Source organism: Coturnix japonica, chromosome 1, assembly GCF_001577835.2.
Source record: "Coturnix japonica isolate 7356 chromosome 1, Coturnix japonica 2.1, whole genome shotgun sequence".
NCBI classification, from domain to species: domain Eukaryota; kingdom Metazoa; phylum Chordata; class Aves; order Galliformes; family Phasianidae; genus Coturnix; species Coturnix japonica.
The window spans coordinates 29,782,368-29,807,105 of NC_029516.1; the positions used below are offsets into that span (position 1 = coordinate 29,782,368).

At 37.6% G+C, this 24,738-nt stretch overlaps 1 protein-coding gene across 7 annotated transcripts in view; it reads right to left on the bottom strand.

The window, feature by feature from the left end:
- Positions 1-24,738, bottom strand: part of TAFA2 (TAFA chemokine like family member 2) — a 174,048-nt gene that overhangs the window by 68,428 nt on the left and 80,882 nt on the right. The window lies entirely within an intron of this gene.

The following is a 24,738-nucleotide window of genomic DNA, read 5'->3' on the forward strand; positions in this document are numbered from 1 at the left end:
GGGGAGGGGCAGCTGGGGGTGAGAGAAAGGATCTGCACCAGAGGGCAGTGGGCATGGAACGGGCTGACAGAGTTCAAGGAACATTGGACAATGCACTCAAAAAACAATTTGATTTTTGGGTGGTTCTGTGTGGAGCTGGAGCTGGACCTGATGAACCTTGTGGGTCTCTTCCAACTCAAGAGATTCTATGATTTGATCCTTATATGATATGGCAATAATTTACTCTCAGAGGGCAAACTCCATTCTCATTTTACAGTAGTATTCTTTTAGTACTGCTGTAACAATGTGATGTAACCATAAATGGATATGGACCAGACCTGTGCCCTACCAACAAATGTGAACACGTCAGTTAGCATTGACCATTCTCTCCTGAAAGGCCAAAACTATGACATCCAAAAAGCTTAAAGAACACAATTCATTATCTGCAGAATCTCAGGCAGATCTAGTCATACTCTTCTTCTGCCATCTGAAGGATGTATAGAGAATACACAGACAAACTATGAAACCAGGACTCCATTTCTCATGGCTGTCAAGGGAGGCAGCTTAGCAAGTAAAAATTCCTTTAAATTCCCCATAATAATTATCACAATAAAAATTCTAAAGTACATCTGTTTACAGGAACTGAAAATATCCTTTGGACAACAAAACATGCACCACTAGAGAAAGAACTTGATTTCTTAGACGTCACTTTTCTTAAATGCTGCCTTTTTTACTTTGCAAAGCTATTCAGCAAGTCATCACACATACTAAAATAATATGGTTTATTCCTCAAACATAGCAATTAAACTAATGGACATCACTGATTTTACCTTGAGTAAATCCACGAGGAGTGAGTTGCAACAATCAGCAAGTTCTACCTGTTTATATATTCTTACCATTAAAATAGTCCTGAATCTCATGCAAGAAGAAAAATGCATTGCATTAGTATTCTCAGTTTTCAGGTTTTAAAAACCAGCTTATTTTGTTAGTTAGGAGGGATTTGTTTGCTACAATTAATGATTCTTTTTTTTTTTTTTTTCAATAACACTATTTGATTAATTAACCTTCCCTCATATTCAGAGACAGAAGCAATGCAAAACAACACCCATAAGAAACCTTGCTTTCTAGGTATTTTATCAGTGTGTAGTAACATGAACAGATGTAGATGTAGTTTTTATTTCACAGAATCATAGAACAGCTTAGGTTGGAAGGGACCTTGAAGATCATCAGCTTCCAACTCTCTGGTATGGACTGGTTGCCAGCCACCAGATCAGGCTGCCCAAGACTCCACCCAAACTGACCTTGAACACCTTCAGGGATGGGGCATCCATTGGTTCTCTTGTCAGCCTGAACCACCTCTGAATAAAGATTTTTTTCCTAACAGCTAACCTAAATTTCCTGTCTTTTAGTTTAAAGCCATTCCCCCTTGTCTTATCACTATCACACTGGGTAAAATCCCTGCCCTTCCAGCTTATAAGCTCCCTTTAAGAACTGGAGGACCACAGCGAGCCTTCTCTTCTCCAAGCAAAGCAAGTGCAACTCCCTCAACCTTTCTTCTCAGGAGAGGTGAACCAGCCTCTCATCCCTTCCTTGTTTAGATTCTGTAATTTAGATATTCTTCCAGAGTACCAAAGATCTGAACATCTAGATACTTTTTGTTAAACACAGTTTGTTCTAAACAGTCTGTCTGTTATCATGGCTTAGATACTTCCAAATATCTATCTCAGTGATGATTCCTATCATTTAAAAGTAACAGAGTGAAAATGTTGTTCCTCTGAAGCAGCTCTGTAAAAAAAGATAACTGCCTTTTCTGTAGTCTCACTTGTTTCTCTGGAACCTGCAATCCCAGTACCTGAGACACTGTATGTAACAGAACAACAGCCTAAATACAGCACCATAACAATGCAGCTGGACTGCTTTTACTCAAGTTAGTTCGTTTAGCAGGAGATTAAGAATTTTTGCATTGCACAGAGGAGGCTTAAGGCCAAGTCCCTGTTAACTTTAGAGAGAATTAAAGCACTGAGGAAATTCCTTGCAGATAAAATACAGCTATCAGACTACAAACTTTTGATTCCTTTTGTTACCACAATGGGAGAAGAGGCCTGGGTCTGGATAATAGCATTGTCCTTTCAGCATAATTACCCAGCTTTGTCACTGCTTCACACATAATTAAGTATTAATATTACCCTATAAGTAAACAACATGTACATGATATCTCTGCAGTGTGGAAGAATGTATTGCCTTATATTATACTCTGATAGCTGGAGCACAATTTTAAATGCTTGATGAACTTATATTATGCTGCCAGATATTTTTGTTTAAAATAAATTTGTTTGTTCTTCAGTACAATGAGCCATTAAAAAAAATCATTGGCACAGTGCTAAAAACATTCAGTATTGAATGGATTCTTACACAGTGAACAGATGTGACTAAATACCTAAATCAGCACAGAAAACAGCATGCTAGACTCAAGTCCCTGCTCTTTGGAAACTTCGTTACAAGTCTGACAGTACTGTAGACCTGCCAAAGCAATATATAATATGTACTTTGAATAAGTGGTGATGATGACATGGGGAGGAGGACACAAGACGGCTGAGAATTTGATATTCTACCTTCATGTGTGATCTCTGAGATGAGTTAACTTAAGACCTGCTTGATCTGATCACTGTTCAGTATTAGAAAATCATCAGCAAAAGGTAGAGGTCACAATGTCTCCTGCATACAGCAGTCAGCAGTATAGGGATTCTCTGAGTCCGATACTGTGTGAAGATCACTGCAGATAACAACTACAAATGTTATATTTTCCATAAATTAGCTTCATCAGTTTCAGAAACCATCTCTGTGTTTGCCCTTCACAACATCCTATGGCAGTGGGTTTTAGAATTTACTTAGTAGCTGCAGGAAAAAAAAAACAGTTCTGTTTCACAGTCTTAAACTACTAAATTCAATTGGTGCTCCTTGGTTTTAGTTTGACAGGAAAGATCTATGATTTCCAAGATATTTGCACATTTCTTTGCAGCTTCCTGTTTTCCTAAGCAAAGTCTTAGTCTGTTTTATCCCTGCTAATAGGGAAGCTGCTCCACATTTGGTTAAATTTTCCATGCCCTTTCTAAGCTTTTCTTTTTGTAATAGAATGAATGAATCTTGCATGCAGAATTCAAATGGGCTAATGCTACATGTAATTGTAGCTGTTTAAAGATATTTTAATGTTTCTTCTCAAAGCCTCTGTATTTCCAACATCTACTTTCTCTTTTGAATATTCAGCGCTTGCGTCACATTATATTTGAAAATACCTGCTGTGATTCTAATCATGCTGAATGATAATAGTAATGGTACTTTTGAGGTCGTTATTCTGTACGTGTAGTTAGGACTGTTTCTTCTGCATGCATCACTTGGTATTTATTGACAATGAATTTCACTTGCCATTTTATTACCCTGTAACCCAGTATCATTGGAATCTCATCACAGACTCTTTTAAATACTAGCCATTATTTTGTCTACAAACTCTGTCAGAACAGCACTTGGCTCTTTTTCTGAATAATTTATAAGTTTGTAGAATTCCAATTTATTAATAAATTGGATGACACAGACTGAGCACAGCACAGATTTCTGCAGAATTTTCTTTGTAAGGATGCTCCACTGTAAGAAGAAACCACTGATTTTTATCTGGCAATCTTTTAATAAGCTGACAATAGTCTTTGTTGAAGGAACTTGTAAACTTTTGCAGTTCTAACTATTTTAACTGTTATATACTTTGAATCTTCTTTAGCTCATGCTTGCTGACAAGTTCAAAGAACTCTAGCACCTTTTCAGTAAAATTTCTTCTAGTTTCCAAGTCATTTTTTATGCCTATTGCAAGTATTTATCTTTGTGACCACTAATTCTACTCTTTATTGTAACATTTTTCAAATTGCTTAAAGTGAATTTTTTCTTGGTACAAAAAGATGGACCTTGGACCCATTTTAAAATAGGAATTACATTTTTTACCTTATTTTCATTTAAAATTGTAGGCTGCATACATAGTGGTTGATCAACATTATACCTAAGTTCCTTAGAATATCTAGATGAAAGTCATTAGAATCACGGAATTATGGAATTGCTCAGGTTGGAAAGGACCTTAAAGATCATCAAGTCCAACCACAAACCAACCATACTACCCTAACTCTAACAACCCTCTGCTAAATCATGTCCCTGAGAACCGCATCCAAACGGCTCTTAAACACATCCAGGGATGGTGACTCAACCACCTCCCTGCAGAGCCTATTACAGCGCTTAACCACACTTTCTGTAAAGAAGTGTTTCCTGATATCCAGCCTAAACTTACCCTGGCACAACTTGAGGCCATTTCCCCTGCCACCAGTGAGAAGATACCTGCCCCACTCTTGCTGTAAGCACCTTTCAGGTATTTGAAGAGAGCAATAAAGTCTCCGCTGAGATTCCTTTTCCCCAGACTGTACAGCCCCAGTTCCTTCAGTCTCTCCTCGTAGGGCAGATTCTCCAAGCCCTTCACAAGATCATGGTGATTTCTGACTTCTCATTTTATTGACTTGATCCAAAATGTCTTTCATTAGTACTTGAATTTGAAACAGTTCCTCAAATTTGTCACCCATAAACAACGTCTCTTTAGGAGGTATTTTTCTGACCTTCTTTGCAACAAACCTTCACTGCATACAACTAATTCAGATATCCTGCACAGTGGCCTTATTATGCACAGTGACTTTGATTACCTGCTTATACAGAAATCTTAGGGATTCTCTAGCAGAGATCTTATTTCTGGTGTGGTTTTTGGTGCTTTGTTTGTTTTTAGTTTGCTTTACAAAAATGTCCCTCAAAAGGATTTCAGCTTGTTTTGTTGCAATTTTATATTTAAACTGCAAAGTTTATATTTATTTCCACTTTCCTTAGCTGCACATAACCTGCATGTGTATAATTTCTACCAGTTTCTCCCTGTTTGCTTTTCAAAATCTTTTCAGTATCTTGAAAGTATTTTCCAATTACTTAGGTTTATAGTTTATCAAAATGTAGCAATGTTACCTTAAAGTATCTTTGTCCTTGCTGTTGTTCTCTTCAGTGAGCTTCCTTGCATTTCATATTCTTCATAATTCATTTTTTCGTGTTAAAAAGTGTAGGAGAACTTCTTATCTTCTTTAGATAACACTCAGAAGCAACTGAAATCTCTAGATGTTATTGTGTTTTCTGCTTTCACAAATTCAAGTGAAATGAAATTGTCAAGTTGCAACATGATAATAGGCAACAGGAAAGGCCCTTTTCCTCCAGATTTCTTCAGCATATGGAATTCACTGTCAGTGTTCAGGATATGTGTCGATTAACATAATATTATAAAACTTACCCTATTTAGGCACATAAAGTCAGCCTATATCAAATCTATGATTTATTTTAATAAGGATACCTTATCTTAGTTCTCTCACTGAACCACAAAATAACTTTCTAACTTAATTCTGTTTACTTTCTACTACAGAAATGTAATTCACTCTGATTACCTTCTTTCTATTTTACTTCAGTGATGTCTTTTATACCGTTAGCTCATTTTAAACTAGCCACTTTCATTTCTCCATTTTGGGGGCTAGACTTGAAATTTAGAGATGGACCTGAACCTAGAAGGCATACACAGGTTGATACAGGGAATATCATGCTATTGCTAATTTCTCAAGAGAGAAGTGCAAGATTATTAGCTATTCCAAAGAACAGGAACCAACATTAACTGGGAAATTATGATTACTTTCAAGTTAACTACAACAAATTAACTCCACATGAGGGCCTTCTTATTCTAAAACATGAAGAATTTACTACAAAACAGTTTATTGCCACAAGATTATATACATATGTGTGTCATCATTTACAAAGAATACATTACAGGCATTTTTATTTTTTTTTTTTCAGAAATACCTGTCATCAGTGAAATTATTAATTTCCTTAGGTTGTAAATATTCAGTGTCAGCTATTTTTACTTTTCTCTAAGAATTTATACAAAATAAACAGTTTTATTCATTTAGTGTAACTCAATGCTTGACTGCGACTACTTATTTACCAAAAATTATAGCTGTATGAGCATGCCCTTTGTTCAGTTCCTAATTCAAGTTGTGCAATATTGTTATGTTTAATCTTTTAACTGAATGGAAAACTCCAATGGAAAGCTCAGTTACAACAGTAAGCTGGTCAAACTGCAACTAATCATAACATAAACTACGCACAATAACAAAGCGGTGGATAGATAAAATAGAGGTGTGTGTATACTGTGAACATTACATGTCAAACTGCCTTCCAGAGGCTGAGAAATCTTTTCCTCTCTATGCACTTCATTGGCTCTCAGCCCCTAGTATGAGCTATTACCATGTCATACTAGGAGGAGAAATGTCTCCCTTTCAAGAATAAAACAGACGATACTGATTATACTGATTATGCTGTCAAGGTCAACATAATTTTGTTCAGATATGTAGACAGATAGAAAGATATCTAGCTGTTATCTTTTTTTCAGTCCAGAAACACTGGCTCATTCTTACTTCATTTTTGAACACTGAACCAAAAGAAAATGTTTAATCTTGTTTCTCTCCATGGTAACATGACACATCTAAAGAAGAAGAACCACGTATGTCAGACCAAACATTCATATAACTCAATATCCTGTCTCTAGCAATGGTGAATAATGATGCCTACAGAACTAGGTAAGAAAAAGCATGTAATGGTAATTCCATTATAAATTCTTCATACCAACAGAAACCTACTGCACAGGAGTGGTCCAATGTCTCATTTTCAGATTAAAGCATAGCATAATAGCATACATAGTCACTCTTCACACATTAAATTAACGCACCTTTAATTAGTCAAATCATTCCTTTTCTTTAGCTTTTGTAATTCTCATATAGTGCTTTAAAGACTAGGACTATACAAATTATTAAGGACAACGACAGACCAGGGATTTGCACAATTTGCACAATGGTGTAAAGATGTTGCAGACATTGTTCTTTACTCCTTTCCAAGCAGTTCTCCTTTTATGTGCCTTCTTTGAGTACACTTGAATCACTGGCTATTTCTAAGCAAAGGCTGACTTTTTCATGATAGTAATTCTTCAGTCTCTTCCTTGAATGGAGAGAACTCATCCAAAGCCTATCATTATGTACGTAAAGTTAGCTTTTTCTCCCAGTGTGCATCACTATACACCTATCAACACTGAATTTCATCTGGCACTTTTTCACACAATCCCTCAGTATTGTGAAATCTTTTACAAGTCTCTTCAGTTAATTTCCATTCTTAATACACTGAAATATATATATATATATATATCTCTTCAGTTAATTTCCATTCTTAATATACTGAGATATATATATTTATATATATTTATGCAGAATCAAATGATATTGTTTGGCTTCATTATGTGCTAATGAGAATAGCAATTTTCAGTTAACCTTCTCCTATTCTTAGACAGAAATCTTAGGTGAGTTAGCCGTTATCTGTTTGTTTCCATGATGGACAAGTAATACAACTACTTGAAAGCAGGTGAAGCAGGTGGCTGAGTCACACTGGCCAATACCTGAGCTACTGAACTTATTTATGGGCCTTTTTGTACCCTAGCAGTTCATTTCACTAGCATTACAAAAATTCCATTTTTTTTTATTCATGAAAATTTGGTAAATTAATTTGTTTTCTAATTTTCAAGGAAAGCAGAAGCTACACTATGAATCCAAGGATAAAGTGAAGAGATATTCATAATACTGTTTGCTCTGGAAGTGCTCAAAGACCTCTTTCTTTGAAAGATCTCTGGTCTTCTTTTGGCAAGAAGCTTAACTTCAAGTATATGAGTCATTCTATTCAAGTTAGCAATTCAAAAAGGTACTTCACAAGATTGAGCCTTTTAATAAAAAGCAGTGAAGTTAAAAAAAATAGTGGTGTTGCTTACCTGCCTATGGATGCTACTTCTCTGTAATTTCAGTTTCCACCACTATCCACACCATCTTTTTAAAGCAATTTACTAGTGAGACAATAAATTGCTGTTAAGAAGCATTTTTAAGCTTTACCAAAGTCAATTGCACATAGTGGTCAAAACCCAGGGAACATGAGAGTACCAGAGTATGCAGAACATTTACAAGTTTTAGCTTTAGCTGAGCTCTAGATGCAATAATGTTCATGGTCGCTATGTAACAGGAATGATACTGGGAATTTTTCCCCAGCATACTGCTGTGAATAATAGTGCCCGTTCCGTACATCAGAATCCAAGAGAATGCTGGAAATGTAAAAGGATGGCATATGGATACATCACAGAAGCTCAAGGAGAGTCACAGCCAGCAATTATTCCACTCTGAACTCATGCCTTTACAACTGGCACTTCATGCATGTTGTATGCTGTAGCTTTAGTAGAAGTTAGTAGAATGTCCAAGTTTTAACATTCCTGTTACCTGCTAAAATTGGCAACTTTGCTATAGAAAAAATCTGTCATGAACTATTGATTCAATGGTTACTTAACTAATCTTGGAAAGCATATCATGCATTCACAGGTTTCACTCTTTCCTGTTCCACAATGTCATGCCTACTTGTGTCATAGTGCTGCCTTATCAAGATGCTATGAGTTGGTTTCAAAACTCCCTATATTGAGCATACAACACCTTCTTCAACACCTATCCCAAATAAATACATAAAGAGCCTTAATACCTGTCTTCACAGCTGATCAAACTAGTGACACATTTTTCATTATTCTTATTCCAAAGGAGGTTGTGCAAACCTTAGCAACAAATAAATTGTTTCTTAAATGCATGAATTTGCATCATTAGTAACCTGTCAAAAGACCAAGAGTCCACTGTTAGTTCCCATGACTCAAATGTTCATTCAAATGTTCATTAATCCAGTATCACCAGGCTGATTTATGCTAACCATATTTTAATTTATTATAATTAAAATATTAATGAACTTACTGTCACTTTATAAACATGAACCCTACCACACTAACGGATTGCTATCAAGAGATTTAGATGGACTTTGTGTAACTGTTAGTTTCTTTTTGTTTGGTTGTTTTTTTCCAGTTTTGTAGTAGCCAGATGCTTTCTTGGATAGGTGGTTTCTTTGCTTTCTGACTGTAGGGAACAGCTTCACACTGCCCAAAATACAAAACACTGGAAGGTGTTCAAGTACAATTATTCACCCACTCCCCGGAAACCACCAGTGGCTTTAACTGCTCATTTTTCACAGTATCAAAACAAGCTATGTACCTTGGGATACTTCAGTTCAACAGCAAGAGTAGTAACTCACATGAAAAGGTTTCAAATGTGCGGAGACAGTGGATATTGAAAGTGAATACTAAAATAATGTGGAGGAAAAATTATTTTTAGTGATGTGGAACTTGTCACTCTCTTCTGCACTGTCTTTCATCTCTACCACTCTATTGCTGCTTCAGCCTCTATAAGCAGCTGCCAAAACTACCAGAAAAGCTGTTCAGTACTTTTATTAAAAATTTTCTCTAAAAACACTATATAAATATATTTGCTGTCTATAAATAGCAAATATATCATACAGATAGCTCCATAGTTGCAATAACATTTATCCATGCTGATGGATACATCAGATACATCAGATACAAGTTGAAATTAAATGTTTGCTAGCAAAAATATGTACATATACAAGCAGTAGCAAGAATAGCAAGAAATCAATGGCAGTTGTGTAATTTGGTCTTCAATTGTAGGATTCCTATGGACTGTTACAGATTTCCAGCTTTTCTCAGCTTCTGCAATGGCAGGGCAGAGACTGAGATAATGCAATCTATTATCTTTTTTCCAGTATATAAATTTATATGATTATGGAAATTGTAAAGCCAATTATGAATATTCTATAGAATGAAAATTGTTCATGTAAAAGTCTTGCATAACTTATAATGAATGCACTTAGGGAAATAAACTATAAGCCATAATTTATTTGCCAAATAAATTATTCACTGTGAATTGTTCAATCCCCTAGTAATCAAGGGCTAATCTGCTGCTCCTCTAAAGACCAAGTTAGTGGAAGAAAGAAAAATTAATATGGAGGTTGTAATAATCATTGATCTCAATGGCATATATAGCAATGCAACTTGATACTGTTTCCTATTTCTTTACCAAGAATATATTAATTAATCTGATGAATATAAAAACTAAATACTGTAAATACATTGAAAAGAAGAAAGTGTTTCTCTTGCAGAAGACTGTAACATTCTGGCTAAGCAGCATCCATTCTGAACAGTATATCCTTGTATTTCTTCTGTAATATAATCCTCTTTCCTCTCTGTTATTCCTTCAGACCACTTACAGAGCTTAAATTCTCTTAGCATACTGAACAAGTATTCTCACAATTTTTTAATGAAGAAATTTGATATCTGTATTTTTTAATTTCACTTCAAATGATAACACTGGAAGCTGCTGCAAGACAATCTAAAACCAGTGTGTGAAGGAATTTCTGTGCTCCTCCAAGGAGAAAGACTGCCAGGTGATACAGTAATTAAATTGACATTATGCTGAATGTTTCTCATAGAATCGCACAAGAAATACAGTAGCATAAGTGATTTTAGTACGCATGGTTATGTAGTAATCTTGCGCTAAAGCAAGAGAAGACTTATTTTTGTTCTTAGTATCTATTATTCCGTACTTAACTGAGTAGGTCTAGAGACTTCTATTAAAGCTGATGCCTATTTCTCATTTCTCTTCTAGAGTGAACACATCTCCTTCATATTCTTTACTTTATATGTAATTCATTTATTTGCCTTCTGGCAAATACTCTAGATTCCCCCATTGGTAGATCCTGACTTTCTACATTTCCTTTTCTATCTGTCTTCTGAACACTGATTTATCCTAAATTCTTACTGTGTTTTCCCCTCTTCTGGAGAAGAATTTGTAATTCACCTAGCGTCTGCTTCAGTGTAATCTCATTGTATGGCATGGCCTCATTGGGTAAATCCTCACAAAGCAATAGGCAAAGAGATGTTTTTTGTGGAGTGGCTCAGAGATTCCTGACTTATGTACCTGTACAAGCCTTTTGAGTTCAGTCCTATCATTTTCCAACTAAGAATAGTGTTTCATCAAAAAAAAATACTCTAATTTATTTATTTTGGACCTTATTTATAATGCTTTGATGTTTAAATACTCTTATGTGATTCTTTTCCATTTTGCTTGTTCTAAAAATTTTATATTAAATCAAGGAAAGATTTTTTTTTTATTAAAATACAAATAATATAAAGAGAAATATCTGGGACAGAGGAAATCCATGACAGAATTTCATAAGCAATATTATTGTCTTTCAGATAATTAACTCTTATTTTGATGTGTATACACTTCAGCAACTGTTGTTATTTCTTGCTATATACTAGAACACACTATGAATTAAATTAGGCATCCAATTGCATATTTTTTCCTAGATCAAATGATTTTCAAAGAATTCAGCATTGCAAGTCTTTACCTATAACACCAGTGAAAATGAACTCTGTATTTCTAAACAAATACTGAAAAATAGTAAAAGAGTCATTCTGTATTACATTTGACATCTTGTATCAGGTAAGAGTTTAACAGCTTTATAGAACTGAGCCATAAATTATGGAACTATAAATGTTCACCTGAAAAATCAGATCCTACAAAGGATTGACTCCACATATGGATCATTCAGGAAGGTGGCATCATCCAGTATCTATTGACTGTAGACTTCTTTCAATAGAGCCTGGATAGTGTGTATGAAGTAAGCGTGTGCATCCATATGAATATATGTCTATGAAAGCACAGTAGACAACAAGAGAAAGAATCTTTCTGAGAAATCAGGTGACAATTCCAATCAACTCTCTTATTTATAAGATTTAATTTTGAGAAAAGTACATTTTGTGTTCAGTGTGTTTCATTGCTGTTTTATAAAATGAATCATAAATTTTCTCAAAATAAAGGAACAGATTAGTTTGCCTACCCTTTAATTTAGGGAAGAGATTAAAAATTCACCTACATAGCTAGAAAATGGTTCAACCTTTAATATAAGTAAAATTAACACAAACAAAAGAAAAAAATTATATGTAGTGCCACTTGCATTTGTATTTGTACATTACGTGTATTGACAAAATCTTTTCCAAATGAAGCTGATGCTAAAAACAGCAAGGAAGCAATCTGAAGGAATCACTAGTACAGTTCACAGGGAGAAACTGCTGGTTGTTTATGAGTCTACTCGGTCAACCGATCACTGAGAACTTGCATTGGTGTCTGTCTGATTAACACTGAAATACAAGCTTACAGTTGTAATATTTTTTTGAGTCTGTCTGGGCTTTTTCCTTTCCTCTGTTCTGTTTGTAGACTGCTGAAGTCAGAGAAAATTATCTACAGGTTAGACTTTTGAAACACGTTCAAACAAATTCTTTATCCTCTAGTGTAAATCCATGTGGTAGCGTAGCCTGTTTCTTAGGATTGTTGAAAAGCATTACTGGATTAAAAGTCTCCAAACTAAATCTATTACACTGTATTCTGAATTTGATGAGCTCTTCTTTTTATCAAAACCAAAAGGTTTCAGAGCAGAGAGATTTTATGTAATAAAAAATAAAGCCACTTCCTTTCTTAGTCCCTTTGTTTTTTACCCTGGCCTTTAGAGACAACACCTGAGGTTTCACAAGGATACAGGTGCCAAAGCATTACACTCATATGTGCCTGCAAAAGGAGCTGTAGTTCTTCACAGAGTACATCACACCTGTGACACAGCTACAGGGCTCTCTCCACTACCCAACACTTGCTCCAAGTTCCTTGCTGATTTCTTCCAGTGGCACAAAACAGTGCCCACTGTGCTATATTGTTTTTCTTCTTTTATGACAGTGACAAGTGAGGCCTTGCAGCAGGAGGACCATTCATTCTGCGCTTTTACAGACAGCCCTTATTTGGTGCCTAATGTTCCATGACCCATAAGCATTAAAGGAACTGCTAAGAAGTATTTGATCACATAAAAGGTATTTTTTTTTTGAGCCACAGGCATGCAAAAGACAGTACTGGAGAACAAAAATGATTCCTATAATGAATGGAACACAACACAGTCAGGTAATAAAACAGCAGAAGGAAAATGTAATAGAAGAAAAATGCCTGCATAGAAAACCTACCTCTCAATTTGTTTCAAAAGAAATGAGACAGCCACTCCCAGGCCAGAGAAGAGCTGGCCTCTATGAAAACACTGCTTGACCTGAAGGTTGCAGCACTGATGTAGGATGAAAGGAAAAAAAAATAAAGTCATGTTTTTCTATTTGTCCATTAGTGCTTGGTTTCCTCAGGATCATCAGTAATCCTCTAAGAAGACTTTCACAGTGCCAGTCACAGGGTTAGTCCTCTGTAAAAGTGCTTGTCTGTCAATCTGGCAGAACAGTCCAACCCATAGGAAATGGCAACACCATGTGAAAGCCCAATCCAGTGGCCTGGGCAATAATGGGATATACTAACATAGTTTCCCTCTTCATCCTTTCCTGTCCTCTTCCTTTCTCTCCTGAAAAGGAGATATTTAATTAACCAGGCAAGGATGGAAGTGAGACATCAGGAGATCTCCAGTGCATCTCTTTGCTCAAAATAGGGTCTATTCCAAGGTCAGACCAGGTGGCTCAGGGATTTATCTAGTCAGGTCTTCAAGACTGCAGAGGATAGAAAACTTAACCTGGGGCCAACCACATGCTAAAAAACTTTTGCCTTACATCCAGTCTGAACATCTACTGTTTCAGTTCCATGATCTCTCAGTGTCCCAAAGAGCCTGGGTCCATCTTCTCCTTAACCTCCATGTAGGTAATGGCATGCTGTTGTTAGCTGCCCAGAGCCACCTTTTCTCCAGGCTGAGCAAGCCCCAGTCACTCAGCCTCTAATTTCAGAGTAAGTGCTCAAGCCCCAGCACCTAGTGATGCCCTCTGCTGAGCTCCCTCGCTTGTTCATGCCTTTCTGTTACTGGTGAGCCCAAAGACAAAATCTGAGTTGAATAAAGGAAGATGATCTCAGTCTGCTGTCTATGCCCCTACAGCTGAAGAGGCTTCTCCTCTATGGAGCAGCTCCAGCTATGGAGCTTCTAGGACACACAACTGTCCCATGCTCAGCTGCCCACCAGGGCCCCAGAGAGCTGTTGCCCAGCCAGTGCCACTCAGGAAATCTCCCTTCCCAGGGGAAGCACTTGGCATTCCTCCTCACTGAACTAGTAAATACATCTAAACTCCATGCTAAAATGCATATGAGATCAACACCAAGAGGAAGAACTGAAACTCTTACAGTATCATTCTGCCCAACACAGACACATGCGCACAGCAGGGTCAGAGCAGCAGCAGCAGTACCTGCAGAACCAGCTCCGGTCAATGTCCCTGTCCCTAATGTCTCAGGTAAATCAAAGATGGTGCAGTCAGCAACTCCAAGATTTGCTTAATGTTATCAAATGGAGTGGCAACAGCAGTTCAGGGAGAAAGCAATCACTTTGTTAGCCTTTAATCTGACATGAGTAACACAGAACCCACTCTGATTAACTGTTATTCCAAGGTACCTCCATGTAATCATGAAATGCTCTGACAGCAACTCCAGGAGATCATGGTCTTACTTATTTGCCTGCAAAATGGGTAGGTTATTCTTCAGCAAGTTCAGTATGAGAAACACCTATTTTGCAAGTAGGCATGGGCTGGGTCTGGTCATACTCCAACCTGAATTTCCAGCCAGAAGCTGTAGACTGAGTTGTCCTAATATCAGATCTTTCCAACCAGACCTGCAGAGAAACAGGACACGCTGCCTCAGACCCAGTGATACATCCTTCACTGGCACATAGAACAGCTGCTCACCCATGAGCAGGTAGGCAGTATATCCCTTCTGTTTTATTCGAGCCACAGTACCACAGACCTACCCTTCCACTGCCAGCACTCCCAGCACATCCCAGCAGCAGCCCACTACATGAGTCACAGCAGCAGCACTGGGGACACTCACCCCAAGAAGAGGGAACTGCATATGAGCTGCAGCAGTGCTGAGCCTAAGGAGCTGCCTCTCACCAGTGCAAACAAATGTCCAGGAGAATTCACCCAGTGCAACCACCTCACACACACAAGTAATTTACAGTTCCAGGAGCCCCAGCTATGTGTCCAGGTTCAATATGATTGCTGCAGAAACCATTTTCTCTAACTTCAAGTGGCACTGCCTCATCCTGCATTGCAAAGTGACCTAAAACTAGAGATTTTTCAGCAGCAGTGGAAGGTCCATAGCAAAGACAAAACCCATGTGGGGAATATATATAAATATATAACAACAAAAAAATAAAAAATAAAAAATTCTAAAGGCATAGAAAAAATAGTAGAGCATTCAATACTGACAGCTAGAATAAATGCAACGCAAGCCACAGTGTATTTCCCCTCAAGCTTTGTTTTCTCAGGAAGACTACACTATGTACTTTATCACTGCACTACCCCAACAGAATTACTTCTTTGTCAGTGTACTGCTGTGCCAGCTGATGAAGCTAGCAACAGATTTCACTAGCAAAATTTTGCTAATGTAGTAAGTTTTACTCACAAAATGTTGAAACTACACTGTATAACTCCCTACAACTGCAGTAATCATTTAATGTCTTTTATTTAATGATACCAACAAACTGGCCTACGTTAAAAGCTGGCTTTCATAAAAATGAGGCAATTTGGTGACTTACAGCAAATTAGAAAGATGTAGAAGAAGTATTCAAATTAGGTAATAAACAATTAATTTCAAAGAACCAATCATCAATTTAGGAGCTTACACAGTACAAAGAAAGGGTGATGTAAATATGGTAGTAAATATAGTAGCTGCATCTAGAAGATGAAACTTAATTGGTAAAATGAATCAGCTGGAGAAACGACTGTAAAAATGCAGTTTAAGGAGAGAGGAGAAAGTCTGCTTTCTGGTTTGCAGTATGAAATATTGCATATTTTGTCCCCATTCCACTGAAAAAAGGTATCACTGATGTCCACTGGAAGTCTGTCAATTTCCAAATATGTAACTGATTTACCTTGCATAGCACTGATGAGATTTTTAGCCCCAAAGCTATTCTCTGAAAATGCTCAGTGTTCATGTTCATAGACTGTAAAGGTCCTCTTCTACATATCACAGGAACATACGAAATTCAAAGTTAGACCTCTCAGAAGTCTGGATTTTCCTTTATTTTGCCTTCTTGCCCATTGGAACAGATGTGTCCTGAACTATACCTGTAGAGATATAATACTGCTTTGTATTAGGTGGAATGCAAATATGCATAAGAAAGCACCCAAAGATGCAGAAAAATAGGGTTAAAAGAAGAATGGCCTATACTGATAACCAAGGACACAAACAACAGCAGTGAAATATTCAGAGACGTGATGTTTCCATTGAGACCAGTGCATGTGCTCTGCTAAGACAATAGCACAGATAACTCAACAGTGGAAGACCCTATGCCTCTTCAGAAGGAGTACAGCAAGGTTACAGCATGTGACATAAGCTGTTCCTCTTAATGCCAGCTCAGCAGGAACACAGGTTACAACTCTGGGTTACCTTAAATTAGGAAACATAAACAATGTCTAGCAAACCTGCCTAAAATTTATGAAGGCTGAAGTAAGCAAATTTCTGAGGCAAAAGGGCCATGCCATAGGAACTGCTGAATCCTGAAGGATAAAAGGCCTTCCCAAAACCCTTTTTGCCATCAGCAATCAAAAAAACTAAAATGCTATTAGGAAGATTCAACAGTCAGCATCCCACAGCCTTCATCTCACATTAAGTGATACTGGCTAAATCACCTCAATAGGTATACCTTAGTATTGTTCAGTATGTGAGTGTGGAGGTGGGTATGACTGAAATCCATAAGAGAATGAATTTGAGTTAAATCAGCTTTGTTTAAAATAAACCACCTTCCTCTTCCACAAGATTTCAAATAAAATCTCAGTAATTTTCTACACATAGTGAAGGGGCTGTGCAGATATATGGCTACTGGTACATGACACATGCTGTACTAGTAAGGATTAGGGAAATCTTAGAGTTGCCATGATCTTAAACACACCTGGATTAGTCTCTTCTAGAGTCTTCTGCCTTTGTTAGATGATTCTTTAAGAGCCCAAAGTCTAGGAGATTTACCTCCCTTACTTGATGTATTTCAGAGGATCTTCCTGATTAATGCTTGTCCCTGGAAGACACTTCTGTCATTTCTGAGTTTTCAGATACAAGATCTGATGCTGATCGATGAAGCTGCCACGGAGACATAGCCCATTATTTTCTGGATTCCCTCAAGATGCATGCCCTGGAGAGTTGGATGCTTCCTACTGGAACATCCTAATGTGTGAAATAACCCACTGCTCAGGTATCTGTTGCACCTGAGCGGAGGGGACAGAAGAGGGAGAGAAGAATTCATAACAAAAAACCTTTGTTGTATTTTCTCTTTTAAGTTATCAGCTACTTGATACAAGATGCAAAGCCTATGTATGAGGTACTATTCTTGTATTTAATATTCTCCTGGGCAAACATTTACTATTCTCCTCCATCCAGTGAACCTACTACTTTGCATCAATCTGTAATGAAGCATTTACAAACATATATATGTGATTGAGTCATGCAGTGCTTATTGTTTCTTCACTGAAATCAGACACAAGATAATCAACCATTTGATGTGATTTAGTTTGAGGTTCCTTGCTCCCAAGTCCTTCAGGGATAACACTTTTCCAATGCAGTTGAAAATTCTAGTCTCCCATCATTCCTTTGGCCTTTTTGATTTAGTGCTGCAAGTTGTGAAGGTTTTTCATTACTGACTGAACAGGAATTTGGCACGGTGACTGCAGCATATGACTGTCAAAGATATCCTGAAACAGTGACTAAACAAAGATCACTAACCAGCAATATGAGGGAAGCTTCAATATCTACTTGGTATTGTGGTTTCCACAAGGAGCAAAGGATTGCGATTAGTGCAAAACTCAATGGCATTATTGCCATTTAAACCCCTTTCCACTAAAAATTTAGTACTCATTTCACATAGGGCAAACAAAACACTCAGTTGAGACACTGGCAACCTAGCCTGAGACATAAATCAATAGCCTAGAGATGGCAGTCTTTAAATCCTGTTGCTATTTCACTAAGCAATCCATTCTCCTATCCTAAAAATCCATAGAAATAGTAAATACCAAGGTAATAATACAACCTAGATTAAAAGTACACATTTTCACACATCCTTTAGTACCCTGTTCTGGTCAGCTTACTAAGACTGTCTGCCTATATCTGTATAGAAATATTTTTCCATCCAACTGCAGAAAGAGTTCACAAAAATTAATGGCATCTGTAAAAATTTCATCACTTTATCTAGACCGAGTCTATTCTTACCACAAGCTTTGAAATGTGACAGCTATATGTGCTGTACATGGTGAAAAATACACTGTAGCATAACTACAGCTCTCCAAAACTTTCCTTGATAACCTTTGTGCAGAACATTTTCTAAGTAGATAAACCAACCAATTCATGAATTCGTGCCAAATCAGTCAAAATGTTTAAAATAAAATCTACTTCAATTTGTAACTTCTTAAAGACTATTTCAGTTCAAAGTGCACCCACAAAATATCTTGCTTTTTAGAAGCTGAAAACATTCAAAAACTGAAGGGTTTTTTTGCTCAAAACAAAATAAATTTAATTAATCATCAAGGTTTCCTTTCAAAATAGTTTTGACTTTCATAATTCACTCACCTGTGTGCTGCTGGTTGGGGTGCACACAGAAGAGCTCAGAATTAAATAACAGCCTTCCCACCTCCCAGCTTGCGCTGCTGCTTCCTTGGATCTTGCCAAGACTGAAACACTCTGCAGGACCACATAAAGAACACCTTGCATTCTGTCTTGCAGCAGGATAGGATTTCTCCCACTCAACTCCAGGAAAGCTGTTTTGAACATACAACAGTGCAACTGTGTATGCAAGAGTTGCACACTTCCATTTTGTCTAACAACTTTTATTAATGATTGCAGAGATATTAGCATTCCCAAATAGGTAACCTTTCATAGGTAAATTATTTCCTCAAATATTTAGGAGGTATCTATTAGGATAATGCCTAGAAGACATTAGGGTAGACAGGATAAGATAATATTTGAATAATGTAGTAATAAGATGATACTCTTTGAAAGGAAGAGAGGGTGCAGAAACCATAGAGAAAGTAAGTGTATTTCAAATGCATCAGTGTGCATGAGAAAATGTGAGATTACTGCTACCTACAAGCTATGTATATGGAAATGCATTTTAACAACCACTGGCTTTTCCTTGACCAAAGCTTTCACTCATGAAACTGAGGTATCTGATTTTCCTCTGTTATTCTGAAATCTCTCTTACTTCTCTTAGAATTTTACAATCTATCAGGCAAGCTTTGCACTTTTTTTTTCATATCTGGAATCTTTTAACAAGTATTTCACTTTGACAGCAATGTATTTAAGCTTCATATTAATAATGCAGATTATATGGATTTAGGAAAATCTTAAGGGGAAAAAAAAAAGAAATGATTAGGTAAATATGCTTCTGAAATAATCCTATCACTGATGTATTTTCTATCTTATACATACTAATTTTATTAACTAGCTCCTGCATAATGTTATATGCCAATAGTTTAACAAAGCATACTAGGGAAATTCTAATAATGATGTATGTCAGAATCCTGACGTGTTGCTATGGCTTGGTATACCACTGTCAGTTAACGTACCTCAGCTGAGGAACTGACCTCACATTGTTGCAGTTCTAGTCATATGCAAGAACTGAAAGAATGTGAGACATTTTGAGGATGTCTTTTAAATGAATTTATGCACTAAGTTCCTCTTCATCAGAGCATATGCATGTTCCATTAGCATGAATCATAACACGCAGATGGATCAAACAGCAATCACCACTCTATCACATTCTGATGCATGGTGTGATGGAGCTGACTAATGAAAGTTGCCTTTTATTTGCTAAATGTGGAATTGTTCAGTAAGTATTAACATTTCTTTTTTTGCTTTGAAGGAAAGAGAGAAAGCAGCAAAAGGGCAGCCAGACTGAGCCATCATTATTTTGGGGCCAGTCTCCTCTGGCACTGATTAGCTGAGCACTGCTGAATGAATGAATGTAGAAGTACTTTTTGTTAAATATATATGAAATATATATATATATATATTAGGCCATAGGAAAACATTTTCACAATGAAAGATATAGCTTTTATATCTAAATATTAGGAAATGAGATGCTAATATTACTGCGTATTCACAAATTATCTGATGTCCTCCTCAAGAATGAGCCTGCCAATCTGAACTATAGATTTTTTTATGTTGTGTGTGCATGCCTCTGTGTCTAAATTCTCTCTGTTCCACACATGCAGGTACTTCAAAATCACAGAATCACAGAATGGATGTTTTAGCAATCATGTGGCCCAATCCACCCACTTAAGCGAGTCCCCTGGCAGAGTCACTAAAATTATGTTAGTTCACACATTACTTCCAGACTACAGATATGATAACAAACTAAATAGAAAGGCAATGTATTTAATTTATGCTTTACACTTCAAATTCCTTTCCTGTTTAGATTCATCTGGATGCCTCTCCAGGCAATTACTATAGCTTTCACCATATGAACACCAATGACAGTCTCGCCTGTGTTTTTCCTTTTGACAACACTACTAAAATAATCTTATCTAAATACCAAAGTAGGAAAAACCTCAGATCATCACAAAGACAGAATCTTGACCTAGATTCCAATGGGAAACATTCCATTTTTCACAGATAATACAGGACAAGGAAGTTAATAGATATTCTCCATGTCCAAAGAGAGAAACTGCTGTATTTATGTCATTGTTCAGTGACTCTGTATCAGTCCCTTCTTCTTCAGCCTCTCTTAGATAAAATGCCTTATTGAAGAGATTCCCCAACTAGTGAAAAATAAACAAAGTCCCTGAGTTCTGTTTTAGAAAGATGTTTTAAAGGTTCCTTTTTATCACAGCCTTGAGAGTCTGAAAAAAACAATCCTTTAAATCTGTACTCTGAAGAGAGGATTGTACTTTCACTGCAGAATAGATATGCAAGTATACTGCTGCAGACAAACACTGCAGTAAAATTTTCCCAGTTAACAAAAGAGCTGCATACCCTTGACACTCACACTGCTTTTTTATTACAACACTGAAAATTAGTTCCTTGCCCAGGAGGCTTTCATGGCCTTACCATTAAAGTTATACATGTTCTGAAAGGAAATGTTTAGACTATCCAAAGATGCTGTCAAGCAAATTAAATCTATTGTTGAGTGTTTGCATTTCACTGTCATAAACCTACAAGCTTCATTAGGGATATCTGTTGCAAACAGAAATGAAAACATAGGACAGTAAATCTAAAAATATTAAAATTCATAAGAAAATATTAAATGAATTCAAACTTTTGAAATCTTGAAGGAAACTCATTGATCTCTGAATGCTCTAAGGAAGTCAAGATTCTTTCTCCTGTGTGTCTTTATTACAACCTCAAAGTTCAAGCTAATACTGGAACAAGAATTTTTCATGTTAAAACATTTTTTAAGACATGAATTAGTTCAATAAATGTACAGAAGACAAAAAGAGGAGTGCCCATTGTTAAAAAAGTACCACTTCACTGTAATATATATGAATAGTAAAATTAATGGAGAAAAAAATCAGGTCTTAATTTCTCAGGAAAGGAAAAATAGTTCAACATTTATTTGCCAGTGATCTAATCTCAACAAGATTACACAGCCTGTTACATCTCACAGTTTTACAGTTGTGAGGTTTGTTTTTACCTCAAACCTGGTAAGACAATCTTCTTTCACATCATAGAGTCATAGTATCACAGGGTTGGAAAGGACCTAAAAATCATCTAATCCAACCATCGTCCCATTACTGTAGCTACCATAAGCCACTAAACCATATCTCATAGCTTCTCATCCAGATGCCTCCTGAATGCTGCCAGGATGGCGACTCCACCACCACTCTGAGCAGCCATTCCAGAACCTGACCATTTTCTGAAAGAAAAAATTCCTTCTTATGTCTAATCTGAACCTCTTCTGGTACAACTTGCAGCCATTTCCTCAGGTCCTGTTGTGATGAGGCCAAGCCTCTTCTCATCACAGCCACCATTCAGGAAGTTGTAGAGTGCAATGAGGTCTTCCCTGAGCCTCCTTTTCTCTAGGCTAAACAATCCCATCTCCCTGAGCCGCTCCTCATAAGACTTGTGCTCCAGACCCCTCACCAGTTTTGTTGCCCTTCTATGGACATGTTCCAGGGCTTTGATGTCTTTCTTGTAGTAAGGAGCCCAAAACTGAACACAGTACTCAAGATGGGGCCTCACCAGAGCTCAGTACAGAGGGATGATTACCTCTCTGCTCCTGCTGGCCACACTATTTTTTACACAGGCCAGGAAAAGAAAAAGGAACAGAACAAAGAAATCAATGGAGGGTGCTACTTTGTATGACCAATCACAATTCAAGCACTACACAAAGAGGTACAATATATAGCTGTTATTAACAGACACAGTAACAACATTTATGCAGTGTATCCATATCATAGATTCATTAGGTTAGTAAAGACCTCTAAGATCACCAAGGCCAACCACCAAACCATCCCCACAATGCGTAATAACTATGTCCCTCAGTGCCACACTTAGTTACCTTTTTGAACACCTCCACGGATCGCGATTTCTGAGCAGACTGTTCCTACGCTTCACTGTTCTTTCTCAGAAGAAATGCTTCCAAACTGAACCTCCTCTGGTCGAAACTGAAGCCCCCTCTGGGGCAACTGGAGTCTATTCCTTCTCATCCTTTTGCTGTTACCTGGGAGCAGACAGTAACCCACACTTTGCTGCAACCTCCTTTCAGGGAGTTGTAGAGAGCAATAAGGTCTCCTCTGAGCCTCCTCTTGGCCAGACTACACAATCTCAGTTCCCTCAGCCACAACCCATAAGACTTGTGCTCCAGATCTTTCACAGTTCTGTTCTTCTCTGAACAAGTTCCAGGGCCTCAATGTCTTTCCTGTAGTGAGGAACCCAAAACTGAACAGAGTATTCAAGATGCAGCCTCAGAGGGATGATCACCTACTTGCTCCTTCTGGTCTCTCTGTTTCTGATACAAGCCAGGATGCCATTGGCCTTCTTAGCCTACTGGGCACATTTCTGGCTCATGTTCAGTCAAGCATCGACCAACACATCCAGATCCTTTTCACCCTCAGTTTTCCAGTCACTCTGCTTCCTGCCTGTAGCATTGCATGGGCTTGTTGTAAGCAAAGTGCAGGACAAGACGCTTGATCTTATTAATGCTCATACAACTGGCCTATTGATCCAGCATATCCAGATTCCTCTGAAGAGACTTCAAACTTTCACGCAGATCAATACGTCCTCCTAACTTGCTGCCACCTGTAAACTGACTCAATTCCCTCATCCAGATCATCAGTAAAGATACCAAACAAAGCCAGCCCCAACACTGAGCCTTGAGAAACACCACTCATGACCAGCCACCAGCTGGATTTAACTCCGTTCACTACCACTCTCTGGGACTGGCTCTTCAGCCAGCCTTTTATCCAGTAAATAATATATATTCTCCAGAATACTGTGGGAGACGATATCAGAGGCTGGATAGACTACATTCACAGTCTTTCCCACATCCACTAGTTGGGTCACCTGGTCACAGAATGAGATCAGGTTGGTCAGGCAGGACCTGCCTGCCTTTCATGAACTTATGCTGGCTGGGCCAGTTCCCCTGGTTGTCTCACACATGTTGCAGGATCACACTCAAGATGATCGGCTCCATAACCTTTTCTGATACTGAGGTCAGTCTGGCAGGCCTGTAGTTCCCTGTATTTTCCTTCCAACTCTTTTAGTTGACGGGCATCACACTGGCAGGAGGTCTCCAGGGACCTCCTTGGTTGACCAGGACTGCTGATAAATAAAGGGAAGTGGACTGGTGAGCACTTCTGCCAGCTCCAACTGTACTCTCAGGTGGATCCCCTCTTGCTCCATAGAGTTGTGATAGTCTAGTTGGAGTAGGAGGTCACTGTTTTCTCCTGAATTGTGGGGGAGTTTATTTCAATCACCATCCCTGTTTTCCAGTTCAGTGGGCTGAGTACCCAGAGAATGACTAGTCTGACTATTGAGGAAAGAAAACATTGAAAGCCTCAGCCTTTTCCTCATCCTTAGTGGTAATGTTCCCCACCACATCCAATAAAGGATAGAGATTCTCCTTGGCCCTCCTCTTGCTGTTAATATATTTGTAAAAACATTTTTTATTATCTTTAACAATGGTGGCCAGATTAAGTTCTTGCTGGGCTTTCATCTTTCTAATTTTTCTGTTTGTATATCCTAGCAAAATCCTTGTGCTCTTCCTGAGTTGCCTGGTCCCTCTCCCAAAGATGGTAAACTGTCGTTTTCTCCCAGAGCCTCAGCAAAAGTTTCCAGTTCAGTCAATCCTCTCCTTCCTTGCCAGTTCACCTCAAGGCACAGAGGGACAGCCTGCTCCTATGCCTTTGAAATTTCCTTCTTGAGGAACATAGAGCCTTCATGGACCCCATCACCCTTCAAATTTATATCAAGTTGTGTAAAAGACCCAATTTGGAGTATTATTATTCAGTTTAGTTAATTTTCATGGTAAATCTATTCCAAGTACATAAGGAGACATAGCTTCTCCTGTTTGTCTTTCTCAGTTCTATGACATAACAAGCATTTTATTTCATTCCTTTGTGCAGAATAGCTCTATGCATAATTAAGTGTATGAAGATGACAGGTAGCTGATTCCTTAGAAGCTAAAAGTTGAAATTATTTTAGTCTAACATAGAACAGATTTTCAAGGATGATATCAAGA